Genomic DNA, 16,832 nt, shown 5'->3' with positions numbered 1-16,832 from the left:
TTGAGTGCATTGTTTGTGCAGATGGCATTTGTGCTGTTTGTCAAAGCATTGCTTCGTAGGCACTGTTTTTAAAGTGTTTAAGTTTTTTAGGCATGTTGTTTCTTTAATTTTTTGAATGAATTTAATTGCTTACATCACTGACTTAATTTATTTAAATAACAGGAAGTGATGTTGTAACTGTTTTTGAAAAAGTTTGGCAGGAGACAAACAAAAGCGCTTATTATACACTGCCTTATTTTCGTTTTCTGGATTTGTTATATTAAACCTTTGTCTAGCACTTATTCAGTCTGACATTCGTTTTGTGGGTTTTGTGCCATCATACTTTCATCGAGCAAGTCCGTTTCTTTTGGTTTTACGTTGGTTTGCATTTACTACTAAGCCATGTCAGATATAAATAAATCCACTGTATTCAGAAACATATCATCCAGTCCAGTCATGCAACAGTATAGAGAAAGTATACCAACATGTAGATGTATGTGTGAAATATATTATATCTAATATCTAAACAGATACAACATATCTATATATGTATATATATATATATATATATATATATATATATATATATATATATATATATATATATATATATATATATATATATTTTTCTAAAAATATATACATATATATTAATGTATATGAACATATATACATGCAAATGCTTACATCGACACATATATGTATTTACGACTATACGTCTACATATACACAGCAAGTTACATATATGTACGCAGATATATATCTATGTAGGTATATACGGACATAGTTATATATATGTAAGCAGATATATATATATATATATATATATATATATATATATATATATATGTATATATAGGTATATATATATGGTCATACATCTTTTGATTGCAATGGCAGATTAACAAAAACACATATGTCCACATGCACCGTTAATGGGGTTGAGAGCCCTCACACACTATACGTCTTGTACGAATTTGCAACCCCCCCCCAAAGCCAAGGATGTCCACCCTGCAATACACTACCAAGTGTTGCAGATCTCATAACCAGGACCTGATACAACATGGGCACAAGATGTTAACAGTACTACATCCCACCTGCATGATGTCAGGCTCGTATTGGTAACATATCATGCAATACTGTCTGCCTCCCATAGGAAATGTAAAATGTGGAAGCCATCAACATCCCCAGGATACAGATCCACAGGCACAGATATGCAGATGCAGATACACACACACACACACATATGTATATATATATATATATATATATATATATATATATATATATATATATGTATATAGATAGATAGATATACATGTGACTGCACATAAACACGCAGATATATGTACAGTAAGATACATATGTAGAAGGTGCACACAATATGGAACAGCTACTATGCCTACACTTAACACCTGAACAACTGGACACTGTATGGGCCACCCATACAAATGACAATCATTGCCTGCAACATATACCTACAGAGAGTTCATAGGAAAAACACCACACACAGGTTTTTAGAAATGGAAAACCATTAATTGTGTACTATTACAGTTCTAAATGCCATGTCATATAGCTGTTCAGACACTGACATCCATATAAACAGAGGAATTCAACAGTAAAACAGTTATACTAATACAGTAGTCTAGAAAGATTCACAACTGTTGCTGTCCAGGCCAAGCTTGTCAAATTGTACAATAGTGAAGAAAGACTTGGCCACAGGATACCAAACAATCAACAGTATGTAATACAGGTGTATATTTCAGCCGCCTCTATCTACACTCTGTACAAAATCAGTAGGTGGTAAAGCTGTCATGTGACTAAATGGGTTATTACATAACAAGGCATAACTGACACCGTCACAAGCACACTGACAAAAAGAAGTCTGTATGGCAGGACACAGTAGGCTTGCATTAACCCAATTTATGTAAGTAATGTAAATATAGGTGAAGTATACGGTACTGTACATCCAGATACTTTAAGGCAACTCACCCCTGATACCCCCACATTTTGTAACAGCTTAGGTCATGTATGGTGCCTCCCCTAGACTCAATAATACAGGGCCATACACCACTGTTAGATACACTGGCCTCTGGAGTGCATAAAGGCACACATTTGTTGTGTAGGTGATGTCCACACGTATATGGCCCCAGCCCCACCGTATGTGTGGGGGATACAACAGTAGTGGACTGATGGCAGCAGTGGCAGTGTGATATACTCACAGCCTACTACAGAACAACTCCCAACAGCATGTTATATGTGCAAAACTTGGTATGTAGGCAGAGGACAGAGGCTGGAACACAGGCACATATGTGGAAAACTGTTGCCATACACTAAGCAAGTTGCTGGTGTTACATGATAGTCTGCAACATACCCTTAGTCAGGGAATTGAGGTTAGAAACAGAAGTGGATGTAGCCATGTACTGATAGCACTCAACACACACTGCCAGTGAATTAGCTGACACAGGACCTGTGTGGTGGACAGACAAAACATGATAGGCATACCTCTGGCCAGCAAGATGATAGGCCCACAGTTGTGAGCTATGCAGACAGACTGCATTCCAAGGTAAACTAGTATGTACACACACACTCTGTAACACCAGTAATATACAAAGCATAACACAACTCTACTCACACTCTGTCTGTAGTTCCTGAACCTCCTACAAATATGTGGTTGCCCTGAGTATGCTGGTTCTCCTGTAAGAGGTATTGGTACCTGCTGTCTGTAACACTGATGCCCACCATACAGGAAGGACGTCCATCACACAGGAAATTTAAAGGGACCAGGCCCACATGATGTAGGGATTTATAGTAGGTGGTTGCCATGACAGTGGTAATTGGAAGTACTACACATGTGTAATCATATATATGGCTATCTGGATAATTATATGTACATATATTTCCACAATATGTCTTGGACATGGTGTGTAGCTATAGCCCCAAAGTCATAGTTCAAGGGGCTGTCAGGTATGTATAGCAGGTATATTAGTAGACTATTGCTACTGTCACTGGGATTGTCTTCACAGACATGGTGTGTGTGGGAGGTCACATCTGCTTATAACATGTGTGCCATTGGCTACTGACAGACATCCGAAGGACATCATAGTAAAGTACCGCTGCTAGCACGTAATGTCCTGTGGACTGCAGCAGAGATATTGGCCAATATATGTGGACATTATGACACACTCTGTACAGTCCAGAGGTATGCACATAACCCCTTAGTGCACAACATGTGTACCATGCCTGACAATATGGATGTAGACAGCCATGTAGATGGGTATAACACATAATGACTGGTATACATTTGCCACCATAGGTTATTCATTCACACACCCCTGTCTGGCCTGATACATAATAACCGCTGGTACAGGGGTGCCATGGCCACATACTACCCACTACATATTGACATACATCTGTAGAGCATACCACTGCTCTGTCTGATATACATACCTTTTAAGGGAGGCCTGGCAGCAGTACATCTGGCAAGTATCTGCACATGACATCTCATTGGGTAAGTACAGTAAGCTGCTAGGCAATTAACAATGCACTGTACAGGCTACAGGCGGACTAGCTCAACACTGGCCTACATCTCCTATGGGGGAATGCACATGTATCTGCATATATAGCAGGTATTACAGGCATGTCACAGCACAGGGTATGATAAACCTGTGTGAAAGTGCATAACTGCAACCAATGTGAACACAGCCACATATGTTAGGCTAGCATAATATTATATGGACTATCTGTTCAACACCATCCTTATATGTGCCACTCACAGACTGACCCTACATATACTGGGCTGCAACACAGTTTGGTCTGATGGCTGTCTGTGGTATGGCACATGTGTGTGTATGGCCCTACAAACATGTACGCCAATACAGTACCATACAGTGGAGCAGCATGTAATATAAGATAGGACGGGAACTAGAGCAATGACATCTACCACAGTCTGTACACAGGCTAGGGTACATATTAACAATACACACACTGTCGACATTCACCATAAGTACACAGACCTCAGTACTGTGCAAACATCCAAAAAATGTCCAGGTTATGTCATGAAATATAACCCCTACTGTACATAATGTGTAGCAGTCTGATATCTTACTGGCTTATCAGATATGATGACACTAATTATGGTGTACAGCACATATGCACCACTTCATGCACAACATATGTACAAAGGTTGACAGAGTTGTGGCTGGAAGCACCTACACAGGGCCAGTATTGACATGTTGCTGTGATTATCTCATACATTTACTATTGTAACGGTGTTTGTTGCAACATATGTCCTATGAGGGATATGAAGTCTGTAAGTGCCACGGCTTTCACCATCTACAGACTGCAAACCTCACACTACCTTCTGCAGTCCACAGATAGATGCTCAGTGGGTAACACATGAAATCAAAGGCACAACACACTGCCCAGTCTGCAGATGACCCTGCAGATGGGGAATACTCATAAACATTGAACTGACATGGCAGGTATTGAGAAATGTAGGGCAGCCATACCCACACTCACACTGTTAAACCAACATTACTCCAAATGCAGTATAGCAGCACTTACAATTTGTAGTCAGGTCAGGTGCACCCCCCTCCTGTGTGTTACCCTGTTTCCACAGTGTATGTTGTTAGAGGTAAATCCCCAATCCATCTGAGATGCTGTTTGCCAAACAACAGATCTGATTCCTGCTCACAGTGAATGAAAAGGGCCAACACCAACATGATGTTCCTAAATATTGGAGTGTGTTTCCATGCAATTGGCTATGGGAATGCTACCACAGCTGTTCCACATGCAATCAGTTAGGGGAGGGCTGCAATTCGTGTAAAGGACATCAGCTGATCATGAGCATCACTTAAAATACATATGCTGCCTAAGCAAAGTAGGTGTAGGTCTCCACATCCACCAGAGAGGGAGTGGGTGAGGCAGACAGAGACAAAGACAAGTCAGGGAGGGGTGGGAGAGTAAAACTTAAGCATGTTTGTGTCACACACCTTCCAGCACAGGGTATCAAACCCCTGATGACTATGTAGTACTATCACAGTTCTATGCAGTTATTGGATGCATCACATGGGTTACCTGTTGTGGAGTGCTCAGAACATATATGTGATGGTGAGTGACATCTTAAACAGAGATACGGTAGCTATACGGAAGGTGACATACACGTGCCTGTCTGCATGAGCAGGTGCCAGCATCAACACAGCCACACTCTCACAGGGATGCACACATATTGTCACACTTGACAGGGCCAGGATTACAACTCATCAGCAGTGGGATTGCCACAACACATCACTGTGCAGGTATCACATGCACTACATGGGTCATAGGGGGGGTTGTATGGGCAAAGGGTATGGGGAGGTGTCTGACAACAGAAAGCATGCTACAGTCTGCCCATGGGGGTTATAGGGAATGTGGATGTGAACATATGCACCATACAACACACACACACACACACACACACACACACAAACACACAGGGTGGCAGTACTGACATGCATGGGTCCATGTCTGCACGGGTGTGTGGTGGTCGACTGTGCAAGACAGCTGTACAAGGCTAGGTGATGGGTATATCTTGGCATCAGGCCACATGACAATAGTCTGCATTGTGGCTCAGGACTGTAGTTTCTGCATTTGACCACACATGTGGGTATTGCATCCCCTATCCAATCACCTGGGTGACTATTGTGTTTGGCCAATGCTGTGCATCACTTGCCATGTATGTGTTCCTTAGTCCCTGACATGGATGGTGTCTGGGATGTGCACACCTCCCACATGCATATACAGTGACATGTGGAACTGTACCTCGGTCTGGCCTATGTTGTGAACACAGATTGTCATCAGATGTGCCAGTCCTGCCCACCTGTGGTGGGAACTGGTAATGGGCAGCAGGTTTACCCTGCACTTACAATAATAGCATGCTAATGGCATTCCCTGGTGTCAGTGGCATCTGTCAACACAGGGCATGTTGTCAGGCATGGTACGTCCTTTGTGGATCACGTGATGGCACCACAGATGTTGCAGGGGTGTCAATTGAGGAACGTGGGGAAGGTGCACTGTCTGCATGTACGTGCATATTAGACAGATAGACAGGGTGCCATGCCCACTGTAGCCCACTGCTATCACCCCATAGTTGCTATCAGTGGCCAATATGCAATGTATTACCCACATACTGGCTGTTGCCTTGGCATGTGTGTGTGAGTATGAGACATAGGATGAGAGTGTGCTCTGGGTAATACTCGGGTTGCTAACTGTCACTGCTTGGCCTTGCTGTCAAATGTATGGGTATGGCTTTGCATCCCAGCCTCTCAGCTATTTCTCATCTGTTATCCCTGCATGGTGGACATTGTAATATATAGTAGAGCCACCATATAAGAAATATGCAAAGCCCGTTCCACATTGGCCACAGGTGTCACAGACTCACACCTCCACACAGGATATGAGTTACAAACACACACACACCTGTCACGTTTGGGATTAGAACCCCTACCTGACTTGTTTACTATACTACAGCACTAGGATATGAGTTACAAACACACACACACCTGTCATGTCTGGGAGTAGAACCCCCACCTAACTAGATTATTATACTACAGCACTACACAGTTATAGTACGCACCACAGAGATTACTGGAGTACTCCTTCCCCAAAGGTGTATATCACATTGGATGACATCAGCAGGATTGCCAAAGTAGGCCATTCGAATTGTAGTGAGTGTGAATAGTCTAAAATGCATTTCTCCCTACAAAGACAGTGACACACACACAGAACATCCACAACCAACATGTGTGGGTATAGATCCCCTAACAGAGGTCTATAGCACACTACAGCATGGAGCTGCTATAGGGCATACCACGGGATTACTAGAGAATGCCTTCCCCAAAGGTGCATTTCACAATGAATGACATCAGCAGGATTGCCAAAGTAGGCCATTTGAAATGTACTGAGTGTGACTAGCCTATAATGCATTGCTCCATACACAGACATTGAAACACACACAAAACATCCAGAACTGCCATGGGTTAGGTTTGAACCCTACCACAGTTCTATATCACACTACAGGAGTATGCAGTTATGGCACGCACTATGGAGATTACTGGGCTACAACCTACACAGAGGTGTATTTCTAGGTAGGTGACATCAGCAGCCTTGCCGAAGTTGAGTATATGAATTGTAAGGAGTGTGAGTAACCTAAAAAGCATTGCTGTCTACACAGACAGGGTCAGACAGACACACACACTTGCCATGTCTGGGATTAGAACACCTACCTAACTACTTTATCACACTACAGCAGTACGTAGTTACAGGACACGCTACAGAGATTACGTGGCTACTACCTTCCCAGAGGTGTATTTCCAGGTGGGTGACATCAGCAGCCTTGCCAAAGTTAAGTATATGAATTGTAGGGAGTGTGAGTACCCTAAAAAGCATTTCTGTCTACACAGTCAGACATGCACACAAACATATGCACACAGTTGCAAAATCTGGGGTTAGAACTCCTACCTAACTAGTTTATCACACTACAGCAGTACGCAGTTATGGGATGCACCACGGTGATTACTGGGCTACAACTCTCCTAAAGGTGTATTTCACATTGGATGACCTTAGCAGGCTTGTCATAGTAGTGCTATGAAGAGGGCAGTGTGTGTTCATGGGCCATAACCCATTCATCTAGGGGTTGACACGGCACATGCAGGCACACACACAGGGTCATATTTCACAGGTACGTGTATACAGCTGCTAGATGACTACTTCCTTGTACAGTCATGTTGCACAGCTGGCACGTGCACCACATAGTCTGTAATGCTGACAGATACTGGTGGCTAGTATCGGCAGTGAGTGACATCTGCACCTCATGTGTTTGTGGCCTTTTGACTGTGTGCTGGGTGGGACAGGCCTGGATGGCTCCTTGTCACAGTCACCCTCTTCCACACATCTATGTACGTCTACCTTTGGCTTATTATAGTGTGTTGTCCTGACATATATGTCTGTATTCCTATCCACTGTGTGTTCAAGGCATGAGTGGTGCATACTGATGAGTGTCTGCACTAACAACTACAACTGGCAGATATGTCTGGTCTACTGGTGTTTGCAGACATGGCCTTCATGTGTTTAAGTGTGTGAGAATGCCCAGTATGACCTTTCAGTATGTTATTGACTGACATTGCCTTCATTTCTCTAGGTGTGTGAGCATGCCCAGTATGGCCGTCTGTATTGGATGCGTGGATCGTGTCCAGGTAGTTTGTGCTGCAGTGTTGACCTTTGTGTCGTACACCGACAGGCAGCATGCTGTCTCTGCAGGGCATCGATCATTTGGCTTTGACTGTTACTAAATGTCTGCATAGCAGGGGGGCACACCTGACTGTTTCTACATTTCCACACAGGATTGGGGGGCACACCTGACTGTTATTACATTACTATGTAGGATGGGGGGCACACCTGACTATTACTACATTTCTACACAGGAGTGGGGGAGCACACCTGACTATTCCACATTTCTACACAGGATTGAGGGGGCAAACCTGACTGTTATTACGTTACTATGTAGGATGGGGGGCACACCTGACTATTTCTACATTTCTACACAGGGTCGGGGGGCACACCTGACTGTTATTACATTACTATGTAGGATGTGGGGGGCATACGTGACACTTGTACACATTTGCTATGACTGTACTGGTATGTCAGGTACTCCATTTCATTCTGTATTCCTAACTATCATGCTGACTAGAGGCATACCAATGTACTACAGATCGTGGCATTGGTTGCCCTACATATTATTGTCTGACTTCCTACCCTTCAGAACTAACATCCCACTGCCTGCCCTGCTGTGGTCTGTCTGTGTAGGCTTGGGAGGGAGGTTAACCATAGCCATCATTCAGGGGCCATGGCACAGGCTCTGTTTGGGTTTTTCTACACCTGTCCTGCTGGCTGAGACTGTTGTTGGATAGGTGAACCGTCCTGACTGGCATGTGTGGGTCATATGAACACACATGTCACTCAGTGCATTTCCTGCAATGGGTTTTGTCACCCTGTGTAGTAGTGGCTACTATGGTGACTCCAGTATGTGTTACAGATGTCATGGTGCCACTATGGGTGTCTACTGTCTGCTGTCATAACATTCAGCCACCCAATTCCCCTGCATGCTCACATCCATACCATAGCTACAGGTAATGACACATTCTACTCCATTTGGCAATTGGTAGGTTGATTGACTTACCTTGAGGGTGTGCCTGACTTGCAGATGTTGCTGGACGGCTGCCTATGTCAGATGTACGTAGTACACTCCCTATACATGGTTGAGCACAGGTAGTGTCATGTTTGGCATCCCTTTTACTGTATGTGCGAGTCAGAGAGACATGTCATTCCTTGGGTCCCTACTGTGTCAGTGCATGTGCTATGCATTGCCTTTTTGCCGCAGCCATGGCATACTGAGCATGCCTCCATCTGTCTACTGGGGCAGGCTCAGGTTGTTCCTCCTCCGGGTCACTCTGTGCCTGTGCAGGCTTTGGCATTGGTGTGGGGTTGTGTGTCCCCGCCCCATGCTGTTCTTGCTGCAGCTGTTTCCTCAGGATCATATTGTGTAGCATAGCACATACCATAACAATTTGGGTATATGTAGCTGGTGAATATTGGAAGGCTCCACTGGATGTGTCCAGACACTGGAACCATGACCTGAGAATCCCAAACACATGCTCTGTTATATGTCTGACCTGTGCGTGTGCCTCAATATGGGGTTGTTGTTTAGGTGTGTGTGCATTTCTGATGGGTGTCATCAGCCATGGCTCCAGTGTGTACTCAGAATCCCCCACTAGGTGACCATAGGGGATGTCCCCATTGGCAAATCTTTGGTACTGCTGTGTCAGATGCCATATGTGGGAGTCATCTTAGCTCCCAGTGCGGCCAGCATACACATTCATTATAATGTCCTGGGCATCACATATGACCTGGCAGTTGATGGATGGGATGTCCCTGCAGTTTATGTAGGCCCTACCCTGCTCACCAGGTGGTGCTTTGATGCATATGTGCATGCAGTCTATAGCACTCACTACCCCAGGGTATTCTGTTATTTGGTGGAAGAGATGCATATTGCTGGTCAACACCTCACGGGTGTTGAGGAAATATACGTGCTCACTGGCATGTGCTGACATGGTATCCAGGAACTGGTGGAATACTCTGGATTCTGATGCCTGTGAGATCCCTATGACATCCCCAGTTGTGCTTTGGGTGGTGCCTGTGGCTGGTATACCTAGGTCTACAACACTGGGATGAGTTCCCCTCAGTCAGTTTGGTGTGTCAAGTGTGGCCGGCACAGCTCAACAATTTGCTGTAGGAGGTCTTGGTCCACCCTATAGTGCTCCACTATCTCCAGCTCATGTAGCCCCTGGTAGGTTACCCTGGGTCTGTACACTCTTCTCCGTCTCCTCACTGTGGGTTGTTTGGCAGCATTCACATCCTCACCAACCTCAGCCTCTTGCACATGTTGTTCTATGTTGCCAGCTGCAGCCCTTCTCATTTTGTAGGTTTGTTTGTTAAAATTTCCCCGCGTGTATACACTGGTAGTGTAGAGTGTGGGAAAAAACAGAGGAATAGGTGTTTGCTTAGTTTATAGTTGTATTCTGGGATGGGCTGGTCTGCTGCCTGTGTAATTGGGTGATTCTGATACATTTCACCTGCCAGCTAAGCTAGTTCTCCTTGATTACCTTCCTACTTCTGTTTTCCCTTCCCATTGACTCCCTGTTTAAGCCCATGTGCGCGCCGCGCAAACAGAGTGCTCAAATGAGCACATTGCTGATATTTCCTGGTTTAACTTCTTTTTTCTTCCTGTAAAACCTGGTGTGCGGCGCGCGCACCCACTTAGGCTTTGTAAAGACCGCTAGGCAGGTTTAGACACACCCCCTAGCTTAGCTGTGCTAAGCTAAGAGCAAACCCGAGCCACAGGGCTCATATCTGCTTACAGTATGCCTGCCACACCCACCCATGATGTCACTGACCTCTTAGGCTTGCACCAAGCTATTCCTACTCTTACACTGTTGGGACCTGACTCACATGCTGGGGAAAACTGGAATTCACTATCCTTCCCCTTATTTGCATAGGATTGCCTGCTAATGCATAGTTACATGTCTCACGCTGAGCCTCCCCCCTTAGCATTAGCATCCCCCACTACTCATTGGCCAGGTTGTCTTCTGCCTGCCATTGACTCGCATGGCAGAATGCTGATTTTAGTTGGAATGCTTAATTTAAGTTCATTTTGTTATTTTTCCCTGATCCCGTTTGTGCGCCGCTGCCCAACGCTTAATCAGCCGAGATCGGCTAAAAAAATAAAAGCTGACTTTTTTATTTTTTGTATTGTTTGCATTGCCAATGGCCTTATACTTGGCCATTGGCATGCTTACTACATGATATGCAACCTTTATTTGGAGCTGTCATAGCTCAGTTTTGGATTTTGCAGAAATGTACTCGGTTAATAACCGAGTACATTTCTGCTGATTACACTAGTCCTGCATGGACGGTCGCAAGCTTCCTGGATCGCAAAATCACCTCATTTGCATGTATTTCTCCTGTGATGTGCATACAAGGGTTTCATCCGTGCAGAATTAATGCAGGAGCTCTTGTGCACACCTCTGCAGGCTATTCCTGGATCACACGGCAGACATATTGCCTGCTTGAGCTCCTGCACCGATCTTGCACTCTGTGCAAGCTTTTGAGAATCTGAGGGTTAAAGATGAGTTGAAATGCCATATCTTTACTTCATTCCATAATTAATATTAGCCAGAACCACTTTTCTTGATTATTCCATTATTGGGTGGTTGTATACAATCTTGTACGATTTGTAGATTAATTCCCATTATGGATAATAAATTCTGAAGCAAACTTGACAAGCATTCTTAATTTCTTTTATAATAGCTGTGTACTGAAAATAACTAAAGAAAAGACTATTTTCTTTCCCCTTAATAAGGCTTGTGTACTAATCAATATCTAGTGCAACATTTTAGGTTATGTGTTACTCAGCATAGATATCTTATAATCATTAATAATCCCCAGGATTCATGAAGCTCGGCGTAAGGACGGCGTTAGCCTTGCACCGAACGTGTGGCATAGAGGTGGCACAGCAGCACCACATGCATATTAATGAAGGCACGCTGCCGTACCGGCCACATGCATAAGAAATGTGTACGAGTGCAGGGGGCATGTCCAAGCGCAGCACGGAGGCGTGATCATGTCGGCTGCATACATGCAACCTAAAATTCTGACTAGTACAGCCTGCCTCTAATAGTAATCACTCCTGTCAGTGTCCATGGATACTGAAATGTATGCAAAGCATACAAGACATCATTGCAAACACCACAATAAGAAGTAAACACAAAGGCACATAGCTGAATATTGAGTCCCTGTCCCTCAAACAAAGATATTTAAAACCCTGTGCCGGTATTCCATTGTAGTGTCACTAGTTATACCAAGTGGAAGTGAAACGTATTGTGTTAACTCACTGCCAATTGCAAAGCCTAGCCCAATGGTTTGGGATACCACCTGTCCCACATTGTGAGGGACAGACCCCTCTAGGCAGGTGTGTCCATACCAAATCCATAATAAATGTGAAATGTCCTGTGACAGTAGGACATAATTATGTCTTGTATGTTATGAAATAGTCCCATACAGTACGTATGTCCATATATAAAATACCTATATGTTACAAGAAATAGAATAAGCAAGTAAACAAAACAGAATAAGCAACTACACCGCTACAACAATAAAAGCTTATATGTAGGCATGAAACTAAAGTACTATCCTTTGTAATGACCGTGGGTATGTGTTGGCTTGTAAACTCAGATGTGTGCCACGAAAATACCCATCCAGGTCATATGAAAAGGTGGCATCCCTACCAATGGTCAGAACATTCGCCCAGTATCTGCCCATTTGCATTCCAAGTTGTCCTTGCCAGGATGACCCATAGATAAATGGGTATTACCTCGGTCTACCTACCATGTCATGAAAGATAAGTATTTGCAAGTACCTATGTGCATGAAGTACAGCATGTGGATGATTTGAAATGTTAGTGTAGACTTCACAGCCATATTGGTCCCAGAGATATGTAGTGTATGCAATGTGTTCTGTTGCCTGTGCCATGGGCCATCAACTAGAAAAGGGATGAATGTTGATTGTGGAATATGGGGGTGGGAGGGTGACGGGTAATGTAATAATTCGCCAAGAGGAGACTGGGTTGGATGCACAATAGATGAACTGGAGGTCTACGAGGGAGCGGTGGGTGAATCAGGAAGATAACCAAAGAACAAATATACACATCCACAATACAATTCCACAAACATGTGAACATTAAAATGTGCAATACACATGTACAGAAACGTTACCGGCACATACCCACATAATGGTCTAGCTTGAACTGAGCCATCCAAACCTAACACACCTGGATACATAATTGAATACCCATCATCCCCTTCACAGCACACCCCCCCCTTCCTGAACATCCACCAAAACCAGCCATACTCGGGCTGCTAGATAGGCGAGGCCATATCTGCACATAGTGACCCCTACCCATATCTAGTAGGCAGTCTCACCCTAGGCATTCTCAGGATTGCAAACTATGTATCCCTTGCATGTATAACCATACCTTACAGCCATAAAGCAAAGATCGTTATCGGTCCCCACAATTTTTGGATATCCCTCATGGGATATGCATCTGTTCTAAACATTAGACTTGGTGTCACGATACGATGTCCAGTCCTGTATACATCTGGACACAAGTTGTATGAGCAGTAGTTTTCCACAAGAATGCTCAGCCTCCAGCCGGTCCTGCAGAACCTATGACCCGGGATTAAACACCTGACTCTGATGCACGTCTCCCCACGTGCATTATCAGGAATATATACCTTACACATTCACATAGTGGCAGTCAGATATAGGGTGCTTAAGGCACTTTAAAGCAGATGCAAGTAGGGTTACCACCTGCCCCACCTTGCAAGGGATTAAACACCTGACCATGACGCACGTCTTCCCACGTGCATTATCAGGAATATATACCTTACACATTCGCATAGTGGCAGTCGGATATAGGGTGCTTAAAGTGCTTTAAAGCAGACATAAGTAGGGTTACCACCTGCCCCACCTTGCGTGGGATTAAACACCTGACCGTGATACACGTCTCCCCATGTGCATTATCGGGAATATATACCTTACACATTTGCATAGTGGCAGTCAGATATAGGGTGCTTAAGGCACTTTAAAGCAGACATAAGTAGGGTTACCACCTGCCCCACCTTGCGAGAGATTAAACACCTGACCATGATGCACATCTGCCCACGTGCATTATCGGGAATATATACCTTAGACATTCACATAGTGGCAGTTGGATATAGGGTGCTTAAGGTGCTGTAAAGCAGACGTAAGTAGGGTTACCACCTGCTCCACCTTGTGAGGGATTAAGCACCTGACCGTGATGCACGTCTCCCCACGTGCATTATCAGGAATATATACCTTACACATTTGCATAGCGGCAGTCGGATATAGGGTGCTTAAGGCACTTTAAAGCAGACGTAAGTAGGGTTACCACCTGCCCCACCTTGTGAGGGATGAAACACCTGACCGTAATGAACGTCTCCCTATGTGCATTATCAGGAATATATACCTTACACATTCGCATAGTGGCAGTCGGATATAGGGTGCTTAAGGCACTTTAAAGCAGACGTAAGTAGGGTTACCACCTGCCCCACCTTGCGAGGAATTAAACACCTGACCATAATGAATGTCTCCCCATGTGCATTATCAGGAATATATACCTTACACATTCACATAGTGGCAGTCGGATATAGGGTGCTTAAGGCACTGTAAAGCAGACGTAAGTAGGGTTACCAACTGCCCCACCTTGTGAGGGACAGTCCCTTTTTGGGTAGTTGTGTCCAGACCAAATATAATGCAATGGCAAATGTCCAGTGATTGTAGGAAATATGTCCCATATTTCATGTAACAGTTGCATAAAACAGTTATTTATGTAAAATACTCAAAGTTACAAGAAACAGATGAACCATACAAACAGCTACAAGAATAAGCATTCAGTTAGGGAAATAAGTAAAGTTCTAACCTTTGTACTGACAGTGGGTACGTGTCGGCCTGTAAAGTCTAATATGTGTACTGAAAATGCTCCGCTTTGGCCATATGAAAAGGTGGCAACCTGAAACATAAGTGGGCATGCAAGCGTGTATGTGTGACGGTAGGTGGCGGTGATTCAACAGTATGGGAAATGTAAATGAGCATGTAGGTGTATATGCATGTGTATGTACAGACCGATATATAGACACAAACACACACACACACACACACACACACACACATATATATATATATATATATATATATATATATATATTTATATATATATGTAGATATGAAGAATGAACATGGTCACAATATAGGGAATCCCCATAATAGTTAGTGCTGTTATATATCAGGATGGTCATAGGTGAGCACACCTCTGCATCCCTAACCACAGATAGGATACTAAAAGTGGAACGAACAATCTCCCCTTGCTAAGTCTGACTTTCAACTAGGTACAGGGCAGTCCCGGTTCCCAGTCAGACAAGACTAAACCTGGAAGACCAAATGAACACCCTGATAATCGAACACACGTATGTGCCAGAACTATAGGCTGTAGGGGTCTGAATTTCCTCGGAGTGAGTCAACATGTGGCACGAGTCCAGAGCAGTAGGAAATAGGGAATGAAGCATGTGTAGTAGTGCATTTTTCCCAACATGTAAATGGATGCCTGCTGAGTAAGTGAAGCGATGAGGCATGTGTTTGGGTAACTAAACACCATGGGTATACATATAAATGAGGCAGAACACCAATAGTGTAGTGGTTAGAGCATCCGCCTAACAAAAAAGGCATTCACGGTTCAAGGTCGACAATAGAATATCATTTTCCTTGTGGAATGAATGTTGCTCTGCTGTAAAGCCAACATTTAAACATGTAAAGGTGAACGTGTGTATTGCATGGGACTATTAACCAGTTCCTTTCAATCAAAGTGGTATTGCCATAATGTATAAGGCACAAATAAGCATAAATAAGTGACAGTAAACATGTAATGCACAGTAAGCATAGGCGAGTGCGCCTGAGCGGGAGTAAGCAGCTCCCAGCATAGGAAATGTATGTTTGCATGTACAGATGCAATATATATACACATATATATATATATATATATATATATATATATCTATATATATATATATATATATATATATATATATATATATATATATATATATTTATATATATATATATATATATATATATATATGGAAACACTTAATAACCTCGAATTACTGAAATGTCGAATTTCAGTATCTCAAGACTATAAAGCCGGATGTTAAAAATAGTGAAAAGGTCATAATCGCGAACTCGAATATATGTCGAATTCGCGGTTATGACCTTACGCTGCGTAATGTCCGGGATTGTGTTTTGATGGTGCGCGGTGCCATGTGTGGATGTAGGTATTATGTCAGATAAGTGTTTTCTAAGGGTTTTGAGTGGGAGTTAGAGTATGTGTGTGAGTGTGCTGATGTGTTTGATGTGTGTGTGAGGGGTCGGAGAATGTGCATATGTGAGTTGGCTTTTGTTTTGTGTTTGCGATCTCGGAGTTAGTATATATAAGTAGGGGGTGGGAGGTGCAGGAGGGCTTGCCCCCTGCTGTAGTTTTGTTTGTTTATGTTGTGATGTGGGTGTTGTGGTGTATGTGTGGTATAATGTGTGCGGTTTTTTCTGTGTTGTGAATTTCGTGTTTTTTTTGTGTTGGTGTTTTGTGGATTGGGTTTTATAGTCTCAAGATACTGAAATTCGATATTTCA

The sequence above is a fragment of the Protopterus annectens genome, chromosome 7.part0 (assembly GCF_019279795.1).
Source record: "Protopterus annectens isolate FY-2018-M chromosome 7.part0, PAN1.0, whole genome shotgun sequence".
In the NCBI taxonomy this organism is placed as follows: Eukaryota; Metazoa; Chordata; order Ceratodontiformes; family Protopteridae; genus Protopterus; species Protopterus annectens.
This window is presented reverse-complemented; position numbering follows the sequence as displayed.